This window comes from Thunnus albacares, chromosome 19 (genome assembly GCF_914725855.1).
Source record: "Thunnus albacares chromosome 19, fThuAlb1.1, whole genome shotgun sequence".
In the NCBI taxonomy this organism is placed as follows: Eukaryota; Metazoa; Chordata; class Actinopteri; order Scombriformes; family Scombridae; genus Thunnus; species Thunnus albacares.
In genome coordinates, this window is record NC_058124.1 from 9971980 (window position 1) to 9995936 (window position 23957).

General features: G+C 39.0%; 1 long non-coding RNA gene across 3 annotated transcripts in view; it reads right to left on the reverse strand.

The window, feature by feature from the left end:
* The window catches only part of LOC122970511, a 240315-nt gene that overhangs the window by 100011 nt on the left and 116347 nt on the right, over positions 1-23957 (reverse strand). The window contains exon 3 of one of the 3 annotated variants that reach the window (XR_006399223.1): positions 11627-11683. The exons of the other annotated variants lie outside the window; for them this stretch is intronic. This is a non-coding gene — a long non-coding RNA (uncharacterized LOC122970511). The remainder of the gene's footprint in view (positions 1-11626; positions 11684-23957) is intronic. 3 annotated transcript variants of the gene reach the window in all.

The following is a 23957-nucleotide window of genomic DNA, read 5'->3' on the forward strand; positions in this document are numbered from 1 at the left end:
AGCACAACAGTCCGTCCACACTCTCCACCTCTCTGCAGCCTCCTGACTTCTCACTCAACCTGCATTCAGTGTCTCTGTCCACGGAAGCAGCCGTCTGCTACTGTATTCATATACCCATTTACAGAGCCAGTGCTGTGTATGGACACAGCACAGCACACACACAGAATGGACAGCTAGCAGACTGTGAGATATTTGCTGAATTTGACAAAAAGTGCATTGGATTAGAATTGCTGACTCTAACTTTAAGTGGGAAGACTGCATTTGCCCAAATTGGTCCAACATATAATGGAAAAATCTACAGGTAATTTTCCAAAACAGTCTGAATAGCATATTATCCTCCAAACAAGAGGAAAATAGTCTAAAACACACCACACTCTTTCTCTTGTAGTTGATTTTTTATATAAACCTTTTGGGTCATTTGGGGGAAATGGGCAACAGAACAGTACTTGTAGTGATTGTGGCTGAAATCAACTTTCCACACAATGAAAGCCTTCCCAGTGGTCCATTATGTTGCTGGAATATAAGTAGACAGTTTAATAAGGAGTCTCAGACACCAAAACTTGATTAAGCTGTTGATTATGATATGTGAAAATACAAACAACATGTGAAACATGTCACTTCCAGTGCACTGGCTCTGTTTAACAAATTATTAGAATTGTCAACCAGGATAGCTGTGACCCAATAAGACATTTAACACTAGATGAAGAACTGTCTCCAATCACAATAAAATATTTTTGTATTTTTCAATGCCCTATTCTTAATGATATATTGAGGGTTCCTAGATATATAATTGCATGGTTTTAAATTTTAACTATGTCCCTTTTTGTTTCATTGGGACAAATTTGGTTTTGCATATTCCATTTTTTTGTCAGTATGCAACATTATTTTGCTTGTACTGGCCTGTTTCTCTGATTGACAATTTTGCAGCAATAAGCACCCATCACATTTTCCTAAATATCCCATAAATCCTTTAGACAAGCAGTAATAGCTCTCTCTGCCCTTGCTGTCAGATCTACTTTGAGTTGGTGCAATGCCAATGCGTTATTACCCACGATATCCCATGGCAGGTAGTCTCCCTTGTCTAAACAGCCCTGCCCACCAAGGTAGAAAACCAACACTGTCATCCAGGGAAATTAGGGCCACTCAGAAACATTCTAATTTTGATGTTTTTTTTGTTTTTTTTATCCTGCCAGAGTCAATATCCAAAGGCAAGCCTTTTAACTGGATCAGTCAGGTGTTTGAGGACGATCGACAGTGCTAGTTGGAGCCAATTGGGTCCACTCGCTTAAGATGTTGGAGTGTAAAAATGCCTGATGTGATTTGGATGAAGCACATAGGTGAGTAATATGCTCTTTGATTTAGATTTACTCAACTTAGCATGGAGAGCAGTGTTCCAAGCCCTAAACTCATCTTGGCCATTCAAGCATCTGTCATGGCTTATTAGTGGAATTAGACCTTCCTTTGCTATATGTTGTGTACATTAGCATAAACATAAGATTACTTTCTTTGACATGCAGGTGGGTGATTTAATTAACAGTGGACCCTTAGGGCTGCTACCACTGTGATTCCATGGTGTCAGGCAGGCTTGTTCCTTGTTCTCACTGTAACACAGAGCACCACGTGGAATTGTTAAAACAAATTTGAATTAATAGCAATATCCCCTTACAATGGTTAATGTCAAATAAGGTAATGAATTCTATCTATTTTCTCTCTGGCTCACTCTCTCTGTTTATAAGCACATGTATAAGACACATTCTGACTCAGGACGAGGCTATTAGTGTAAATGAATGGCACATCCCTACAATGTCAAAGGTCAGCCACCCCATTGTAAATGAATAATTTCCACCATAAAAAAATGCAATGTCACAAGCCTCCAGCTAGGATTCTATTCAGTTTTGACTAGCGGCAGAACTCAAAATCTATTCAGCAGTCAATTTGCCTCCCCAGTTCTGATTATGAGCATAGCTGCAGCAGCAGGGTTTGATAGCTGCTATAATACTGCCAGACAGTCCAATTTCTCCCCTCGCTTCTTCCCCTTGCCATTCACACACACGCAAACACACACAGTCCAGCTCTGTATACATAACCTAAACTAACTGCTATGATACACCATTGACTCAATAACAGACTCAGAAAAAAAAAGTAAATCACTTCCCCGCTTCTATGCATTGGCTATCACAAGGAATCCAAATGCATTGTGCTTCCTCTGATGACGACAAACAAAGGTTTGGAAATGTAGTCAGCCATGACAGTTTGAACAAATTAAAAGTTCTCAATGGTGGTGGCAGGGTTTGTGATAGGCTTTGATAGCATCTCCTTGAGTTTCCTTTCTTTGGTTGTCTCCTTCTCTTTGAGACTCCCTATCAGTAATTTGTCTGCATTGCCAGCCGTGGACTGATTGTAATAATGCTTCTATTGAATAGCACAATCAGCCCTCCGGCCTCATATGATTTTCCTTAGGGATCCCTCGCTCTGTCTTCACAAAATAGAAAAGAGAAGAGAGAGATTTGTATCAAGTGAGCATGCGCAGAGAAAAATTCATTATCTCATTGAATTCAAGCTAATATGCTTACTAAGTAACTCCTTAGATATCATTGACAAGACTGAGGAGTGACATAGGAGAAGGTCAGTTCAAAGTTCATCACAATCATTTTACCACTTATATAATGTTTCTGTGTTCTGAAAGGAGACAACACCATACTTGGGCAGACTGCTAACATTTTTATGTTTGTTTTATAGCCTTGTAATAAAAATGTCTGTAAAGAACCAGCCCATGGCCTGCTCCTTGTGAATTGTGGATGTGGACAATGATAAAAAAAAAAATCTGCTATTGTCTCTGCTGATGGCTAACAGGAGTGACTGCTGTTTGCATGAGAAACACTTCCCTCTGGACCTCAGCCACCCAAAACAGCAAGGCTTGAAATTGAAAATTGTAATCCATCATCTAATGGCAGGAACAGAGTGGGTCTTAAGTGATGATTGAAAGCTTTGGCGCAATGCCCACTGGGGTTCTTACATGAACCCTTTTAGGGTTTTAAGGTCTGCAGCATTTAACACTATGCACAGGGAGAAAGTATTTGCACTGTTTGAAAGCCTTTCTTGTTGCGTCTGTTATCTGCACCTGTGGTGTGGTGATTGTAACCAGTGAAGTAGTGAACAAGCAAATTGAAAAATGGTGTATCTGCTGTTTTTTTCTTTTTTTGTTTCTCTCTTGAGAAAATGCGTGTTGTTTTGTTTACTCAATCTTCAAGGCTTGTTCATAGATGTTTGCTTCTGTACCTGTGTAGCCTTGATTTTTCTTTTAAAGGGTAAATCAAAACTAAATCTAAAACTCCTTCTGCACTCTCCATGGGTTGAAACTTTTTCGCAGGTGCACTTCTAAACAATTCCCCTATCAGGGATGTCAATGCAGTTGTATATTTGCCTCTGACAGCTGATGAAAACACCTGCTGTGACATTACTTTTTGGGGTCTGGCTAGAACTGTTTGAACATTTCAGCCCTTGGAGAATGCAGCAGTGGGTTTCTACTAATGTTAATGAAAACTATGATTAAATCTGTTTGTCAACGACCTTTTTTTCCCTAGGCTCTTTTACACAGTCTGTTAAAAGCAAGAATGCTGCGCCTTTATTCTGCCTCGCTTTTCTGTATAAAAGGTACAGACACAGAGAGGGGAGGCAGAGTTGCTCTGCCGATAAGCCAGCTATGGAGATAGTCACAGAGCCAGATTGACATCTGTGCAAAAGGGACAGCCGGCGCGGTGTAACAGGGAGCTGACGCTGTTGTGTTACACGTCGCACCTCTGAATCCAGAACGGCGGCATGCTATGTAAAAGTACACAAGGGGGTGGCATTATGCTGGCTTTGTTTGGTTCAGTGTAAAAAACCAAAGGTGGCTTGATGATGGATCTTCTTTACGGCTACAATGCGGGATCAACAATATCAACTTGCAATATTGTTGAAGAAAAAAGACAAGACTAAAATTTTGTTCCGAAAATAACAAAACTTTACCAAAATATCTCTTTATTTTCATTGACAAAAAAGAAGAGACAAAATATTATAGACTCACGTGAGGTGTAGTGTGAGCAGCATGTTAGCAGAGCAGCAGCAGCAGGTGCTCCGTCTGTATGTCTACACTGAAGGCGTTCAGGGGCAGTGTTGAGTGTCGGTCATTGGAAGCGAACAGAGCCAAATACACAATGACTGTAGTTACATGCATAAAACTGAGGAAAACAGATTCCAGACCACGTTCAAATGTGCATAGTTCGAGTGAAATTTGAGCCATTACACAGCCTGTGTAGACAGCTGTATTGATTAAAATAGCAGTGCATAATTTTACCGTTCCTTGTCATGTTTGTTGTTAATCTAGCAAACCTTGCCTTGTTTAACCTTTAATACTGATGCCATGTGAACTACCTTGCTAGGCAGCAATTTTTTTTAACCTTATGTCATTATTAAGTTCATGGGGCACATTTTTTTTTCTTTTCTTGTTAACACCAACACAATATTATCTGTTCATTAAGTAAGGAAATACTAAGGATGATACATTACAACTTCTTTCAGCTCTACCTCTAATCAGCTACCATCAGCTTTACCTTTTCTTTACCAAAAGCCAAAGAAAACCAAACCTGAATTGTCAGAGATGTGTTTCAGATGAGGAATTGATCAAAGTAATTAACATCCCATTGAATCCAGAACTGTGTTTTTTAGGGAACTGTACAAATAATAGTGCATGTCTAAAATAATCTCAAGGAAATTTTTCATAAAATAGCTTAATGTGTTGCCAGAAAGTATATAAAAATAGCCTGGATGTCTTAGCAGCTTTAATTAGATTACATTGACCAATTACCTTTATTAGAGGTACAATTGATATATAAAGATGTTATTATCTTTTTGTGGTGTCTCTTCTTGCTCTTTTTTATTTTATGTGAGGAGTGAAGGGTCTGGTCTTTGTTGGGTATACGCTGTTAAAATTTGAAAGCTTGAAAATAAAGGATTCCAAGTATGTTTGGGGACTTTTTAGTCTTTATTGACAGCAATGGTGGTGGTAAGAAAAAGTAAGAGAAAAGTTGTCAGCCATTGGCAAATCCAAACCGAAGGCTCCAAAACTATTCAGAGACCAGTGGAGAACATCACATATATTACATCTGTGTTTTTATGTGGTCTCCATAATCAATGAATGTACAGATGTACATATAAACAATGTACAATTATATTCTATACTGTTGCATTTTTAGCTTGCTTAAATCCTTAGAAAACTGTGCTGATTTAGCATTTGCCTACATAGATTAATGAGATTTGGCTATCTCAGTGCTGTGGCAGGAAATGGACAGAATGTGGGCAAGAAATCCCAGGTTCCCGACACCTGGAACCAATCCCAATCCAATATACCTCTATGCCTTATATACAATCCTCTCAATCTTCCAAACCCTTTTCACAGCACTCAAGGTAACTAAATTAAATGTTTTCTAATTTAAACACAGACTTGGTGGTGAGAGGATACCCATCACATTTGTTCTCTATTTAGTGGACCTCTGCTCAGCTACTGAGACATCTTAAATAATGCAGTCCCTATGAGGTGCCCCTGTGATTCCGTATGAATTTTTAAAGTTCAATAAACGTTTCTTATCCACTGGTCATACCTAATGGCACCCATTACTATTTTATGCTCTAGTATTTTGTACTGTGTTAAAGTCTATTGCATTGCGCAGCATTGTTACAAGAGTCTCTTTTGTATTAACCAAAATGTTTAGATCTTTACAGCCACGTAAGTATTCATCAATAATAACCGATACACCATGTTTAATGATTATAAGCTAGATGCTGCAATTCCAACAGCTTGTGCTTAGCAAAAGTTGTAAGCAAATTGAAAAATACATGCATTATTGAGTGTGTCAGTAAACCCAGAGATCATTATTAAGCTGTCCAATAAAGCCAAAATCTCTTAAAAACAAAAATTGCATGTTGTATGTGTATTTCTCGTGTTTACTTTAGAATTATCTCCATCAGCAGGTCTACTTGTCTCTATGCCAGAGTTGCCATGTTCCCTTTAATTTAAGCCCTTTAATTTTTAAATGCAGTAGTGGGGGAAAATTAGAAATTTAAGGTTGTTTTGGGGGTCTTTTCACATTACAAAGCAGTTGTTAAAAAGGTTTAGCTGAAGTAAAAAAAGAATAGTACAAACAACTTTTGTACTGTGCATTTCTAAATCCCTGTTCACACCTGCCATTAACATGCGTCTTGGGAGATCCAATCATAAGTGGACAGCTCTAAGTACATAAGTTCACATCTGGCATTAGAATGCGTCTCCACACGCGTCTCAAGTGACCACTTGTGATTGGATCTCACTTCCCTGCTGTATATGCAAATAAACACGTACATCATATCCGTAGGCAAAGACCACATGCAGTGCAGAGGAGAAAAAAACTTAGAAAAGACTCAGCAGCCAGACATTTCTCTGTTAAGAGTGGCTGAGACTATCACTAAAATGAGAATAGCTGGTCCACCTTAAAGGTCAGTCCACCTTAAGTGAGCCTGGTCAGGTTAGGCTAACCCATTGTTGCTAATTTCAGGGGCCGACTCCCTTCACTTTAATCAGCAGGTGGTAAGCAAGACACGGGAGCTTGGCTTGGTTCTTGAGGAGTTGTAGCATTTATTCACTGACAAATATCCTAAACTGCACACACACTGCACTGCTACATTCACAGCTGTACTGCTAATTTCATACTCTCTGCTCCGGTCGCCAGCCCCCTTGTTGTTTCGTACTTTAATATGATGCCATTGGCACGCAAATAGGAACGTACTTCCACTTACGCAGAGGATGACAGTTGAGTAGGTGGCCCTTCAGTGTGGCCCAGGACACATTCTCATACACCACTAAAAGAATGTGGCCATATGCAGCCCAGACCAACTCCAAATTTGGTCTGAGCGATCGGATCTCAATGCATCCTCGGTCAATTTTGGATGCATTCATACCTGTATTTAGACCTGTCCACTTCTGATCGGATCACCCAAGATGCATTTTAATACAGGTGTGAACAGGGCCTTAGAAATGCCCTTTAAATGACATTTATGGGCACCGGATTATGTTTTAAAATGGGGGAGCAAACTTGGAAATATACATAATTGGTGTAACTTAACCTCTTGGTTTAAGTCAAGACACAGCCATCTGCACTAGTCTAGATAAGTGGGGTAAGGGTGCTATGAAAACCAAGAATGTATCAAGAACAGTATGGCTTATAATTGGGTGGATCAGAACAGGGAATGATTGGTAGAAGAATGGCTATTTCATATTTGAAATTATATTTATAAAAACATTATGTAGCCTAACATGGTAGTAGGCTGCAGGCTACAAGGCCATCTTCAAGGTCAAACAAGGAAAAACAATTAATATAAATGAAATAGCCTTGCACCACATCACAATATGATTTGGATAATTAAACTTGGTTAAACAGTGTTAAACCTGAGGGTTGTTATTCTCAATACTCACAAGGCCATCTTCAAAGTCTGAAAATTGCAACAAAGTACAAACAAATTGGATGAATGAAATGGCCTGACAACAACTATCTAATTCCAATCCCACCTGTTTATTTCACACATAAGTTTTAGTGGGAGATATCCTCAATATCACCACTAAATGATGTAGTTCTAATGTTACACAGAAATGAATAGTCATAACTTCAAAAGCAGATCATTTTAATCTTAACCTTATCTTATCTAACATTATTTCAAATCAAGGACTATCTTAATTCACAACCCAGAAGATGACTTTTGCTTCTCAAGACTTAAAAGGGCCATTTTAGTTGAGGATTAGACCTTACTGTGAAACCACCCCTTATGTAAACTTGCACCTCTCATTTACCGTGTATGAGAAAATGAGAGAATAATCATAATAATGAAAGCACAGTGCAGAGCGGCTGGATGAAAGGAGAGATCATTACATGGAGCAATGCGCCTTCGTATTTAAAAATAATTCCATCCAAAGTCTGACTAAAACTTAAGAAGTCTAAATAAGTACTTTTCATCGCTGAACTTTTGACTGTTTGTTAATTCAGATACTTTCACACTGTGAGGAAAAGCTCCACTCTGTTTGTCTGTTTCTCACTTACTACACTGTCAGGCTGTGCTGATCAATCAGTAACGGATTCAACCAACTCAAAAGGTGGTCCAAAAATGTGTGCTTTTTTATTACTTGTTTTTGTCAGTTGCTGAAAATCGTAAAATGATCATTGATATAGGCTGCTTAAATATAGTTACCTGATTATGGGGACTGTATCATAATAAGTTTTTAAAAAGAGAAAAAGTGGGGTTAGCAAAACCATAACTTTGCTACCACTAATTGAATAATGGGGATCCATCTGTTCCATTTGCTCTAATGCTTAGGTGCCCGTGGTGCTGTTGCAGTGATGTCATCTTAGTGTCACTAAAAATTAAAGTAAGTCATATGCAAAGCTTTATAAAAGAGGGATGAAGGAGGAGATGGAGGTCACTGAGGAGTGAAAAGAACACCATTTGAGGCACAAAAGAAAGAGTCATTTACATTTCTGTGTGAGGATTATTTAAAACTTAAGACCCACTTCCACACTACTGAATGCCATATGTAGGTCATATGCATGGAATTCATTCCTGTTTGACTGGAGGATTATTTTGAGTTGACTGACATGTTATTCTGAGGATTTCCCCTTGCAAGCTGTATCAGATGTATAAGATTACTGAATGTAAAGGCTGAATCAATCCTTTAGCCTCTTAAATATATCTACTTGCTTCAGGATGTTGTGTATTGGGATGAGCACTCAATCCATCTCAGTGAGAAGAACACACAGCCATAGATCTCAAGTTGATGATTTTTACCTAATTTTTTCTGTTAATTTTTTAATTTCACTATTCAGTATTTGAGTGTCAAATGGTACAGATAAAGCTTTAGTTGACCTCTGTCATTTTTTATTTTCATATTTGACAAAACACTCAAAACCTGAGTGTAATTTTAAATAAAGTATTAACGATTATTGTTACTGGCTAAACACAGGCATGTGTATCACACGCATACTCATGAGCGCACACAGACAATCACTCACATTCACTCATACTGCTAGTTTTCTCCACCCTGTAGTTGGTTGGCTAACTGGTCACAAGCGTAGCCTATGGCAGATCTGCCATGTGACTAATGATGCCTGTATAGCAAAACAGAATGGAAAAACAACTTTCACAATTAATAATAGACATAAGGGCAAATACCTAATGCTAGGAGCCACACTTACCCCAGAACATGACAACAAGGCGTACATAATTTGTTCAATTATCTAAAATATATGAGGACTGTGGCGGTTTTATCCTAGGGCAGCAGTTGGCACACAGGACCATGATTGGGCCTGGCAGTGTGAGGAGTGTGTCTGTGTGTGCCTGTGTGACACAGTGTGTGTCTCATAGAGAGAGAATGAGAGGACACTGTGTACATGTAAATGAATGTGCTGTTATGAATTACTGGCAGGATACTGTACCTGAATGGTGCTTTGATACTCAGCAAGACTACAGAGTTCATACAAGTATATCAAGCTTAAGTGAAAGAGTCGTAGAGAGTGTAAGGAATCGAGTTTCACCATGATGATGATCTTTGAGTCACTAGTATTTCCCTCATTTGTCCACTGTGCACTGTACTGTAGGCTGTTGGCATTTCTCACTGAAAGCCAATATTATGGAGAGAAGAACTGAGCCGAAAGGCTAACCTGGTGAATACAGCATATGCTCAGAATCAATAAAATCTGCATTCTAATTAAGTGATTTCTTGTCTGAAAAAATATACAAGGTCTACAATAAAAGAAAAAAAAGTATTTTGGAGAGAAAGAAGTTTACTTTTTATAGAAATTTTCCAGTTTATCTAATCTTGGGTCTTATTTTCATGGTTTTGGCTGTGGTTTCTATTTCTAATAATGACATTGTACTCACTCGATTAAAGGTACCCTGTGTTGTTTTTTGGCGCTAGTAGCAGTTAGCGTTGGCACACACTACAATGCCAGCAACAGGATACACAGTTGGTCTCCCTCTATTCTACTAATCGACAGCTGGCGGGTGATTTGCAAAGAAACATAGCAATGCGCTCACGAAGTGGAAAGAAAAAGAAGACTGCCAGCTAGTTAAGATTAATGTGAACGATGCATGAGTCAAAACAGTCAGAAAAATTGGGTTTTTTAAAAATGTTTTACGGGGAGGGAAATGTATGTTTGATCTCAAGGATGATAAGATGTGTATTGGTGAGAAACTGAACATACACGAAAGGTTTGGTTTTGTAGAAGAAAACTCCACAGGGCGCCTTTAATTACTGAGATATGGGAATATGGTGACATCGCTAAAAAGAATTCAGGCAGAGTGTTGTAGCAATGTCACCATATATCCAGATCTCAGCAATTTCTTTGGTCAGTGCAATGTTATTATAACCCAAATGATGGCCCAAAGATTGAGAAATATGAGAATATGACCATAGCTATAATAAACCAGAATTATCCTTAAAGTTTTCCAAGAGCAGTTGTATGATACATACACACTGTCTGGCTCACATAAAGTGTGCACACTTTGCCCAGAATATATTACATTCAGATGTGTAGTGCAGCCTTTGAGAAACTGCATGTTAATACTGAAGAAGTGGTGGTTCTGGAAAATATTCAATACTATTTACGACAATAATGTTTCATTCTTGCTGCTTTGTTGGGGCACCATGAGGTTTTGTGCCCTTTTTAATGGCGTCTAAAAGTTCAAAAAAATATCCTCATTCATTTCATTAAAATTCATCCTATTACTGTTCAACATATTACTATTCAATACTTTATCCTATCTTTGTAATGAAATGCAAAACCCAAGAGACAAGAGCCAAGAATGTTATTAAATTATAAGGGGAAATTTTTGCAGCCGTTTTTGGCCTTATCAACTGTTCAAGTGACCTAATCCCTTCGTCTTTCTTCTCCCCCCTGCACCCCCCCCCCCCCCCCCCCCCCCTTACCATCCCTCTCCCCGACCACCAGAATCTGTAGTGATATCCTTTTGTAGTTCATATGCAGAGAGGTTTCTCTCCAAGATAAGGTCTATGCATTACTCTGACAGTGTGCAGAAGTGCAGAGATGCTACAAGTAAAAATAATCAAAACACAACTCCATTCTGCAGAGCTACACTGGGCAAGAAGAGAGATAGAGAGCGACCTGAAGGTACTTCAACCTTTGCCACACACATACTCACTCACACACACACACACACACACACTCACACAAACACACACTTGCACGCACAAATGAAAATAAAAGACACAAAAAAGTACGAGAGGAAAGTTCTCCTTTCTTTTCCTTGTGCTTTAGTGTTTGCCAGGATCAGCTGCTAAATGTTTTATTCAGCAGAACTTGGCTCAATCTTATAGGCCCTTTGATGCACTACACAGGCCTAAAGTGCAGTGCAGCACAATAAAAAAAACACTAAGGCACACTGTAAGGGCAAGGAAGTCCAAACAAAGTTTGAACAGTCAGTGTTAAACTATAACCACTCTTCCAATATTGGAAGTACTCTATAATTTTGTAAAACTCCACATACTCTGCATTAGATAGCAAGACTTACAAAGTACTCTGATTATGATGCCAATAAAGTCTTTTACCTCTATCAGCTGCTTGCCGGCAGTGAGTGTCTTGGCGAACACTGTAGTGAAATCGATCTGCATAGAGATAGAAAGGACTATTATGTCTACATTTTATCCTCAAAGAACTTTGGTGAGGTGATACAGCTTTATATGAAATGAATCATCTGCTGCCTTGTGGAACACTTTCACAATCAGGTCACATACCAACAGTTGGCCTTTGATGTTTGCTTCCACATAGACTCCAGACGTAAAGGTCGCATTTGCTGGTGTTCGAACTTAATCTGAACTTGAGAGTCCAAGCTCACGACAACAGGAGTATGCTCAATTTGCAATTGATTGTTCATTAAGCTTCATTACTGTCACTCCACCTGTCAAGCTTTCTGTCCTTGCACAGTTTAAAAAAATAACAGTGACAGATTTACCACTCAAATTTTTGGAAGTTTTTTAAAAGAATGGGTCTTTGATTTAGGTAGACAATAGCAGGTTTCTCATTTCTACACGACCACCACCAAGTGTTCTGGCTGAAATGACAGCTTTGATTAGCTGTAGCCATGTAGCTCCATGAGCTGGTTAGGAACACTGTCTTGGGGTGACGTTTAATGTTTCCAAAGCAATAATATTGAAATCTTTGGTTGTTGTTCTTACATACGTGTTTGTATTTTCAAACAGTATGTTTTCACTTTTAATGTTCTAAAAGAAAAAGGCTTTTAGGGTGATGAGAAACCGGTGTGTCAGACAAATGTAATGCTATCTGGGGCAATGCTGGCTGGGGATGCTGAATTGCAAACTTCCACAAATCCAGTAAAAAAGCAGGACAGAGCTTACCCTAAACTCTTATAACATCTAGCACTGGCTTCCAATACTGCTGAAATACTACATATTCGTGAATGGGGCTTCTTACGTAACCTGTAACCTCACAAACAGAAGTAGTTTGTTAATGATATGCTCCTTGGCCATGAGAGAAATGCTTGGTTTCTACTAACTAACTACTGTAAGGAGTAAGTTGGAACACATTTTCACATATTATCTTGATAAATTGACCTCATAAAATCTCAATCTAAATGTTCAATTTCTCATCTGATAAAATCCCAAAAGATAATTTGGTAACACAGTAACATTTGCAGAACAAAGCTCGAATCTTATGTTGCTGACACAAGAATGAGCATTTCAACACTGAAAAAACAATACCACATTCTCACTGTTTTTCTTTTTTTTTTTTAAATCTCAAAACGAAAAAGTGTTGGCTTCAGCTGGAATGAGTAATGCCTAATGACTGACAGCACGCCAACACCTTGAGGATATCCTATGAAATCTGGAGCTCCTGAGTTCAGTTCTGTTATGTTTCTCCTCTACTGTACACCTGATGCTCAGTAAACACAAGCTTTACTTTCATCATCAGCTGTTGTTCTCTCCCCCAACACACATTCACCCTCCGTTGTATTTTTCAATTCACGGTGACCGGTATGTGTTGTTGCTGTTCTAGAAATGACACACCGCCACTATCTGTAGAACGCTACTGTGTTAAATAACAGTTAAACAGCAGGTGTACTTGTCTGAATAATCAAAGCATGATGCAACATGAGTTACGCTGTGCCACACGTTGTGCCAAATGAAACTTTACTTGCTATCTTTGTCCTGTTTTTTATTCCAACGAGCAGTATGCAACTTAGTTTGAATAAAACTCTTCAGACGTTGCATATAATTTGGTAAGAGTTGTAAGGAAGCAAAAATACCCATAAGGACTTTCTTTACTGTGACTCAGTTTGGACTCATGCATAACCATATCACTATTTTGTGTACCTATACACACTCTCTCTTCTGTGTTTTATGTGTGTGTTTGAGAGTGGGGCAGTGTTTCACAGCCAAAGGCTTCACCATTATCCAAGCTGACTTATTCAGGGACATGGTGAGGTGTGTGTATGTGTGTGTGTGTGTGAGAGAGAGAGAGAGAGAGAGAGAGAGAGGCTGACATGTTGAGCGTGTCATTCTGCAGCGGGGCGACCTCATTCTGTCATAGTGCCAGAGTGCCTACTTCACGAGCAACCCCGTCACCATGACTCACTCATGCATAAACAAACAAACACACAAACACACACACACACACACACACACTGTACACAGCTCATACATCACTGCTCTGAGGGGTAAAACTATACTTTCTGGAGACAACGGGAGCATTAATACACAATTTGTACATTGCTCCAACATTGGTACATCCCTGAACTATTGCACTCAAATGACGCACAATCTAAGTTCACAGAAGTTGCATGTGAACTGAATGTACCATGTGAGGCATTCCTATTTTTGTAGCGTTTAGTCATCATTCCTATCGCTTTTTCTCCTTTTTTTTTTTAGTTAATTGCTGAGATCTGGGAAGAGAAGCCAGACAAGGCATGAAACAAGAGCAGTCAGACAATCAGACGGTTAGCCAGAAAACAAGCCAAACCGTCCATCATAAACATCCATCACAGTTTACAGACTGATTCCTGGTTCAACTTTGACCTTCTGTCCCTGCAGAAACTGTGTGAACACAGGTTTCATACACAATGAGTGATTATTACCAACATATCAGCCTCGTTGACTTTTAGTTATAGCCGTGAGAAAAATGGTTTAGATAATCTGGAAAAACTCTTGGCTTCCTTACAACTGATTATCCAACTACTTGTTCTTCTTGACCTGTCAGACTCGACTGTACTGAAGTTGCCATGTTTCATATTTCAGTAATTACTAAAAAATGTCATCATAGCCATAGAAATAATGGGCCAAGTTGTAATAAACCAGAATTAATATCTAGTGTTAAATCTAGGAGAACAAACAATGCTTCAAAATCTGTTAAATGGACTTTGAATTACATATGCCTTTAAGACCAGATTTTTTTACATGTTGCCTGTCTTGAAATAGCTCATCTTTTTATCAGAGTGTTGGTGGTGAATAAAGTCCTTGGCTGATATCTGAATGTTTCAAACATTTCAACAGCTTATCCATTTGTAATGCAAAGATAGATTTATCAGAAAAGCTACTATATAAAATTGAAAAACCTCCCACTTCAGAATTTGAAAGTCATAAATACAACCGTCTGTGTATTTAAGTACTTAAGTTGCATTTACTTGCTATTGTAGTGACCCAGACCTACTTGACACTGCAGTGGCAGAAAAAAGTTGAGATGATTTGCATCAAAGTTATTGGCTAAAAGTTGCTATATGCATTACATTTTACAAGCTTAACTGAATGAAAAAGTACAAACCACTCAACTCTCATGAGGTTTCTGAGCGAGACTTGATTAAACACAATAACAAACAGACCAGAATAAGCAAAAGGTAAAGAAAAACGTTTTATATCTCCTTATGGTCCTTTCCATAATGTCAGACACTTAATAATGACACTGAGCCTGTCAGTGGCAAAAACTTTTATTGGACACATATTGACAGGATGCAATTGTCCAAAAGGATTACATTGCAGCCCATTTTGCGGCTGCTGGCTGCAGCTCTCTCGCTCAATACTGGACCAGTTTCAAAAATTGTTGTCCCCATTAGTCACTTAGACACAAAATGATGGGAAAATATGGTCCAGGTTGAAAAATCCCAAAGTTTCCTTTTAAGTTCAAGCAGGAAAACAATTATTCTAATTTTCTTATCACGTCTGATCATCTTCTCTCTAATTTTATCCAACAGACTCACATTTTGTCTAATGATCACACTCCCTGAAGGGTATTTAATAAAAGTAATTGTTTATTTGTTTTGCTTTACAACACTCTGAACACAAGCTCTACCCTTTTAGGGGCCAACTCCTAGCTGTTTATCTTGTTGTGGAGATTTACAGAGTATGGCTGTGCTAGCTATGTCTCTTTGTGCTGTGCAGAAATACAAACTTCACCAGTACTTCCACAACCATGAAGGTGAGTAAATAAACATTTATTTCCAATAGAGCTGCAACCTTCACCGGCCATAACAGCTTGCCAGCACTACTGCTGCTGGTCTCTAGGTAGAAACCACTACTACATGAGTAGTTTGTGTACAATATGAGGCATTTTGAGGTGTTTTATTATTAAGTCCTCCTCCACGCAAAAATATGTTTTTGTTCTTGTTCCTTCAGTTGGATGTTTAAGCTTCACTGAGCAGAATGATGCACTGCATGTGCAGAGTTTGACACTTGAAGGCTGTTTTTACATTCATCTGCTGAAGGGGGAAAGTTTATCTGCTCTCCCAGAGAATTGGAGCTTAAGGGGGCGGACCTATAAGCATAATTTGTGACATCACAACTAGTTTGGAGCCAATCATGGTGCAGTATGCAACTTATAAAAGTATGATGTGGAAACTTAAAGCCTACAATGCACATACTATATAGGGACCGGACTTTTCAGTGAAGTAGGAGGCATCTTGTACCCAGCAGTGAAACTTTTGAAAGAGACAATATTTTCATTTTCACAGATCCTTAATTTTTCAATGAGGGAGACGGAGGAGATTTTTATTTTAAGAATTTTTAACAAGTTATCTTAACTTTTTTGTGAAGAAACCATATGAGACATAAATTATTATTCCAAGCAGAGTATTTTTACATCCAAAAACATTCACGTCTTAAAACATGTCTATAGGGGATCTGTAAACATTTGATAGAAAAATCCAACCACTCTTTTTTTTTTTTTAATATTGTAATAACTCTCCACAATTATTACAATTAAGTCTGCATTTTTCCAGTCTCCCACACAGCCTTGCCAGTGAAACTGTATATGATTGAGAAAGGTTATCCATTAAAGTAAACATCATGCTCAGCTTCTCGTTTGTCGTTATGTTACATGTGTCTTCATGAGTGGGTGGGACACTCTGATGTTGGTGACTGGTGAACAACATTCACAAGGCTTTGCAATCAGAAAATCAAATTCAGAAAAGAAACACAAGGAAAGCGGGTAAGCTATGATAAATTATGACATTTCATCAACAACTAACTACTAGAATTAGGTAAGCATCAAACACTGGTTACTATTCATAAGTGTTTAAGTATGTTAAGGTGAAATTTTTTTGGTAAACAAATAATGAATTGTGTGTATCATTGATGTCAATCCAATGTGTCCAAATGTGTCTTTTATGTTGTTAACTTGCTAACAGCCTTCTTCTTCCCTCCCTTTTCTGGCACATTGCTGCATATCTTGGTGTATTCCCACCACCTGTTGATCAGTGCAATATCAAGAAATTATTGTGTATTGACTGTACAGTGACTGTGTATTGCATCACTCGTGTGCATTTGCGCTCTTGTGCGCAAGACAAACCGAACGAGAACCCACTCATTAAAAAAACCTGCTCCATAGTGCTACTAGAGGCCCATCAATAGTGATACATTTAATGAAGCCTAATGACTTCCTTTGAACAACAGAAGCAGAAAAATGCTTGATTCTAACCTTTTTTAGACCATATAGGAACATTTAAATCAGTAACTCATGCAATTTTAACTAACTGCCTTAAGCAGTGCTGGGTATCTCAGTTTCGGCTCAGAGCCGGCTCACATCAGATCACAACCAAACAGTCTCTGTCACAACATGCAAATCATCATTTTTTCAGCACACAGTACATCACCTTTGGGATCTCACAAGGCATAGTTTAAGGTCCCGACAACATTTGCACACATAATGCTGTCACACAAAATTCATCTCTCAGATAAGGACAAAAAGATACGTGCAATCCCACGGGGAAATTTGATAGCAGCATAAGTGCTTGAACAAAATACACTATCAGCAATGTAAAAATAGCACTTAAGTAAAAAAAAAATATATAACTTCAAACAAAGAGTGGATTCTATACAGCCTTTGCATCAATTATGTACATAACTAATGAAAATTAATAATAAAATAATCAGTATCTATGCCATATTGACAGTGAAACACATACAGCTACAGAAATACCATACCAAGCACACAAATTACAACAATACAAGAAATATGTGAAAGCTGATGATATTTAAGTGGTTTTTCAGTAGTGTAAATTATGTGTAAATGTGAGTTGTATATTAAAAACTCCACAGGTACACATTCTAATTCATTAACTAACGAAAAAAATAGCAAAGTAGCATGCATACAGAAGGTGCCTGTTAACAGCTGTTCCATGTCATAAGCTCCAGGGCAGAAGTAGAATATTTAAACAATGATTTTTATCGGTATTTCCCAAGGGTTATGAACAGGTAAACTGTCATACAGGTCTCCTCATGTGCAGATAATATGTATCATCTCACAGAAAGTGCTGATGGAGATGAAAGATGCCACGGCACTTCAGTTCAGTCCAGCATTCCTGTCATTCCCCTCCCAGTAGGCTTGAACTGGGGCCCTTTAAACATGAAGCATTGAGCAGTGTAATGGTTGTGACACAAAGAAGAGCCTAAAGCACTCAGTCTAACACCTCACGGGTGTCTTCAGCCTCCCACCTCCTCACAGCACAGACAGTTGGGAGGTGTTGTCCAAGATGGAGTTCACTTTAGTCCTGATCCTCCCCGCCTGCTCCTGCCTCCAGGGTGTCCAGCCTTGACAAGACAGCCATCCTTTTTCACCGGGATTATTAATCTTTCCTGCAGCCCCTGCCTTGATGTTTCCTCCCCAGCTCGCGGCTGTAGAGAGCGGTGTGCTGCCCACCGACTGGTAGAACATGTTGAGCAGGCTATTACAGAGATCTGACACTCCTCAGGATGAAAAGTAACTTCATTGTCTTGTTTTTTAAGCCTCCAATGTTATTATGTTAGTTCACTGTTGTATTATTGTTATATTATTATATAAAATCTTCTTTGATTAGAAGACCTCTCCATCTGACAAAGCTGATTTTTTTGACAATGTCTTACTTATTTTTGAGTGGGCTCTGAGTGTGTGTGTTTCCATGCATGAATAGGCACTGCTTTGTTTTCTTATCACGATATTACAGGCTACACACACCAGCACTGTATAGCATACATCATCTCACTGGGAAATGCCACTGTTGTATTTCCATGCATTGATGCATATCAACTCTCTGGTAAAGCAGCGTTTTCATCATATTTCCTCCCAGGTTACTGTACCTTGACTACTTTATCTGTTTGTGTGACATGTCCAGCTTGTGCTATTGACATCAACTGACACATGTCCAATTACCCATAGTCTGTGACGCAGCCTGTTTTTTGTTGCATTTTAGGGGAAGATTATGGTTTCTGTTACAAAAGTAAACTTGTCTTGTCTTATTCTTCAAGTCACTTATATTTATTCCTAAACCAAGACCACAATCTTTACCTAACCTCAACTCCTTATGTCCACAGAATCCAGCTGTGTCACATTCTAGCCGTGCCATGGATCTGTCGCTGTTTTAATGTCAATTGGAAATGTTTCAAAAGTGGAGCATCTGTTCTTCAGCTACATTTCTAATATAGTTTAGAGTCTTTGCCTCCAGCTTCCTTGTTTTACAAGCATACTGAATACATGTTTGCAGCAGCTTTGCTGCTATCATTACCTGTATTTTTGTTCATTTTGTGAGATGATGTACTGAGCATAAAATATTTTATCTGCAGTGCAGCTTGGTAATGACTGCTGGTTGACAGGTAGTATTTATGAGCTGTAATCATTTCCCACTACTTCCACTACTTCTGTAGTCACTACTTGTGAGGTCTGACAACAGAAACAGAAAAATATGTAAATGAGAACTATACTGTGAATTCAGCTGCTTTAAAAACACAGCGTATGTGATCACAGAGAGCAGAGGACTGAACGGCAGTTCGAACGAGACCATCTTCCTCTCTCCTCTCAGTCTCTCTCTTGCAATACAAACACAAAAAAACTAGTTTTGCTGTAAATGTGTTGAGACCAAGTCAGTGACAAATAAAACGCATAATTAAATATATATTTTGAGTCAACTGTTAATAAATACAGGCACTTACTGTATATACATTCACACGTGAAATTCACACTTCAGAGACGAATCTTGTGTTCTGAGCATTCTGTCTTTTGTACATAAAGACATTTCCACCTGCATTTTGATCATTGTCATGCTGCAGTGTGTAGCAGCCAGCAGCGGTGTCTCTACAGCATGCAGTCAGGTGGTGAAAGTGCTGCAGACCCCTCTCCTCCTCTAGAAGTTGTGGTGCTGCTTCTGCGTGCTCTAATGTGCTTTTGACCTCCCTTTTAAAGTCAGTCGGCTGTTTCTTTATTTCTTCCAACCTGCAAGCCTCAGAACTTACATGATTAGCTGCATCAGTGACCCTCCGCCACTGTTTGAAACACCACATCCCGGGCCTTCAACCATATCTTCTCTTTCCACCACTTCCCTCTACTTTCTTAGTCTGCAGTTTCAATTTCACAGTCACTGAAACCGTGCTTCTTTAGGGTATGTTCTTTTGGCAGCCATCGTCTGTGACATTTTGCCTAAATGATAATGACGGGAAAATTACACTGCCACTAACGGGTTAATTATTGGCATTTAACAAACCACTTGTGGTTAAATATGAGGAGGGGATGCTTGCTTGCTCACATACACACAATTCCACTCTGGTTTCACTGCCACAAATTAATTTTATTAGCAGTAGTATTACTCTTAAGTCTGCAAATAGATATGAATCACAACAATCATTAGTCCAAATTAGTCAGCTTACACGGGGTTTATCTAAGTCCAGGAGAAATATGATGCTGTTGCATGAATACTACAGTAATGAAAAACAGGTGTCAAGTCTGATGGTTAAAATCTTCCATTTGCACTTGGGCAAAAAAGAACATCAAATTTAGAGGGCCCAATGATATGCATCAATTACTGCATCCAGTGCCTTCAGGGCTTTTCGTTCTCTGAATGTGGAATGAGAATGCTCAACAGTGCTCTGTGTGTGATGCTTTGTTCACTGAGCTTAAAACTGCCTTTTACAACACTCACAGTAGGGAAAGACTGCTCCTGTGTGATCTCTAACATATAGATTTTGTAACCAGACAGGAAATGTGAGATCAAAAAGCAGTAGAGGCAACAGGACAAAAAGAGAGGGGAGTCATGTCTTGTTTCTGTAGCCCCACTGTGGATCATATCCAGGTACATTTGCCACATCTCTCCTGCACACGGCGGCAGTAATGGTGCCCCCTGGCAAGGACTGTGCACTCTGCTCAGTGCGCTGTGGAAATCACCCGAGGACTGCAGGCAGAAACACATTTTAACCCACGCTGCTGACATCCATCTAGCCCTTGACACCGCAGGCTCAGATCTGTCTCCTCGGCTCAATAACAACATGGTGGATCGCAATCACAGCAACTTGGCTCTTCAGCCACACACAAACACACACACACACACACACAGTTGTGTTTCCATCACTTCAAAGGACATTACACTGACATGCATTAATTTCCTGGTGACTTATCCTAACCTTAACCACCACTAACCTACAAGCCTAACCCTAACCATAACCCTCAACTTAACCACTGACCCAAAAAGCAGCTTTTTACCAATTGGGGACATGGCCTTTGTTTCTAATTGGACAAGCCGTCCCCAATTAACTGGTCTTTAGTCTGAAATTTGTACGAAAGTAGCCTATGATAAACCACACACACACATACACACTGCTGAGTGTGTACTAATGCATGCCACAGTGCATTCAGTTGGATGCAAAACAAAACAAAACAAAACACTAACACAACTAAAAACTTGCGTATTCAATTAACTAAAATTTCAAACTTTATGTTTGCTGCTAGGAAATATGATACTGTAAATATGTCTTGGACATTACATGATGTGTGTATTATGTATGAAGTGAGTACACAAACAAACACACTCTTATGTGCTTGAATAAATGTAGACAGAAATACATGTGTTGAAAGTGTCACAGTGGTCAGATTTACACATTTCCTTTCTAGGTATCTTTGTTTTTACACATCTGCTGACAGGGTAACAACCAGCAATTATATGTGTTTGGCGAGAATAAGACAAACAAGGTGTGAAGCATCATCCATGTATTTGTTAATGGAACTGAGCAAAATGTCACACTGACAACACTTGAAAAAGCATTACTTTGATGTGTAAAGGCTGGGATGCTTTTTAAACTTTAAGGCAGGTAAGTGCAAAGTGAAAAAAGGCAGACGTAAATTACATGTAAATTTAAGTAAATCTACATAAACATTACCTTAAGCTGTCCTGACAGACTGCATACACTACCATTGAGGTAAGAACACTGTAATCCCTACTTAGAGGCTCAGAGAAATAACCCTGATCTTGATGGCCTTTCTCTTTTCTTGGCTGTTTAAAAAAATCAATTCGGTGAGTAAAGTGTTTGCACAGGTGATTAACTCCAGCTAATGATAATGAATTAGTGTTGTATTGCACAACAAATATATGTATCCCTGTTTAACTCCAGGGGACCTCCTCCACTCCATCTCTGTTTGTTTGACATAAAAAATACTATGATTAGTATGTTTTTTCCTTCCATGGATCCAACCGATCAAGTTCCAGTGCATTCTCGTGTATATGTCTGTCATATGAGGTGGCTGAGACAAAAATAATATATTTATTTATGAAAAATGGAACTGATCACTGTAAAGAGAAAAGAATAACCTAATCTGACATTGCTGACACAATTGAAATTCCAATAGAAAACACAAAAATGCCATCAAAGCAAAAACAAAAAGCACATCATCTCGTGTTTTTGATTTTCTAGGTGAGGAACCATGTGACATGATCAAGACATTGTAATTTAACTCTGCATTTTACTTCCTTATCACAACGAAAAATGAACAGGAAAAACTACATAGTTGCACCATTTTTTGGCAGAAAGTAAATATTGTGTTCTTGCCAAAGCACACCTTGGTTTTCCAAAAGCATTACTTCATGTGAGAAGGAAGAAGTGACTGATATCCAACAAACTGTGCCTACGGACGATGCGGACACCTCAGTGTTGGCTCGGTTCACTGAGTCCACCATGGAAAGCTATTTCCAAAATGCAGATGCCAAATCGATCAAGCATTTATGCACGTAGCTGGTAGTCATTATCTGTATGGAACAGATAACGATTACCCACGGTGAAGCTCCAGAGTTGTGAGTGATGCAAATAAATCATTATCTCTCTGCCTCAAGAAATGTGAGCACCTGGAAGCTATGGTTGCTGAACTGGAGGGACGATATTCGTTTAGCTCACCTGGAAGAAGGAACTCAAGGTGATAATGTAATGGCTTTTTTTGTCTAATACATCACATGTTGGTTCCCTAAACTCTTGCTTACCCTGCCAGATCTGTTTGGACTGCATTGCATTGGCAGAGCGCTTCGTTCCAGCTCTCCAAGAGTGATCTACGCAGCTCAGATAGAGACAGAATCCTCGCCCGAAAAAGGAACATCTCTTTAGAGATCGGTGGCCGCAAAATTAGATTCACAGCACACTACAGCGGCTATATCATGAGAAAGAAGATGCCATGTTACCTTATAATAAAACATACCAGGGATTTTTCTTTCATCATCTATCCAGCCTCAATCAAACATCAGCACAGCTTATTTGAGGGCACGAGTGAGGCGAGAAGTTACCTGGATGTGAACTTACCCTCTGATAAGGGACTGGAGGCTATCAACCAGCAAGAGGCTGATAAAAATTAACTGAGAAGTCTTTAATATTCAAAATCTTCTGTTAGAGCTTAGGTGAAAAAATGTTTCATCTTTCTGTCAACTATAAAATGGCAAGGGAGTGTGGGCAGATGCTATTACAGTGAACACACGCATACACACAGCAAACATTGATCAGTAATTAAAGCTCTTTGGTGTTTTAAATCACCTATCACTATTTGTTCATATTATGATGTAGCACTCATTGATCGGCTGTTGATTAAGCTAACCTAACGAGGGGATAAAAGTCGGGAGGCTCTCTGGGGAGTCTGCTTACCATTTACCATCTCGCTCAGTCTGTGAACGTGCTGTGTGTGTGTGAGTAGGAGTGAAATGACTTGGCCTGACCTCCCACTTGCCTTATAATGAAAAGCTGTCTCTTCTCAGGCAGAAACTCTGTGACCCCAATATCCTTGAAACTTATAATACTGGAAACAGCTGGCCCTCTTCACAAGGCTGTCTTTCTTTTTCTCATGTATCTCCTCTCCTGTTTTTTTACACACATACACTGTACATACAAGCAATCACAAAGGATATTACACTATTCGCCTGATCAATCAACTTCCCAGAGGCGCATGTACCTTTCCCATCTCAATCATGCAGCTAATATACTCCCTTTCTACTTGCTCAATTTCACTGGAGTGGTGATGATGGAATAGTGAACAAGCTGGCAACAACGTGGCGGAGCACGTGCATCGCGTGTCATATTTTATGACTAATTACCACAAAAGAGGGGGCTTGACTGTAATTTCCGGCATGACTTTTCAGCATGTGTTTACGTAGAATAGAAAGGC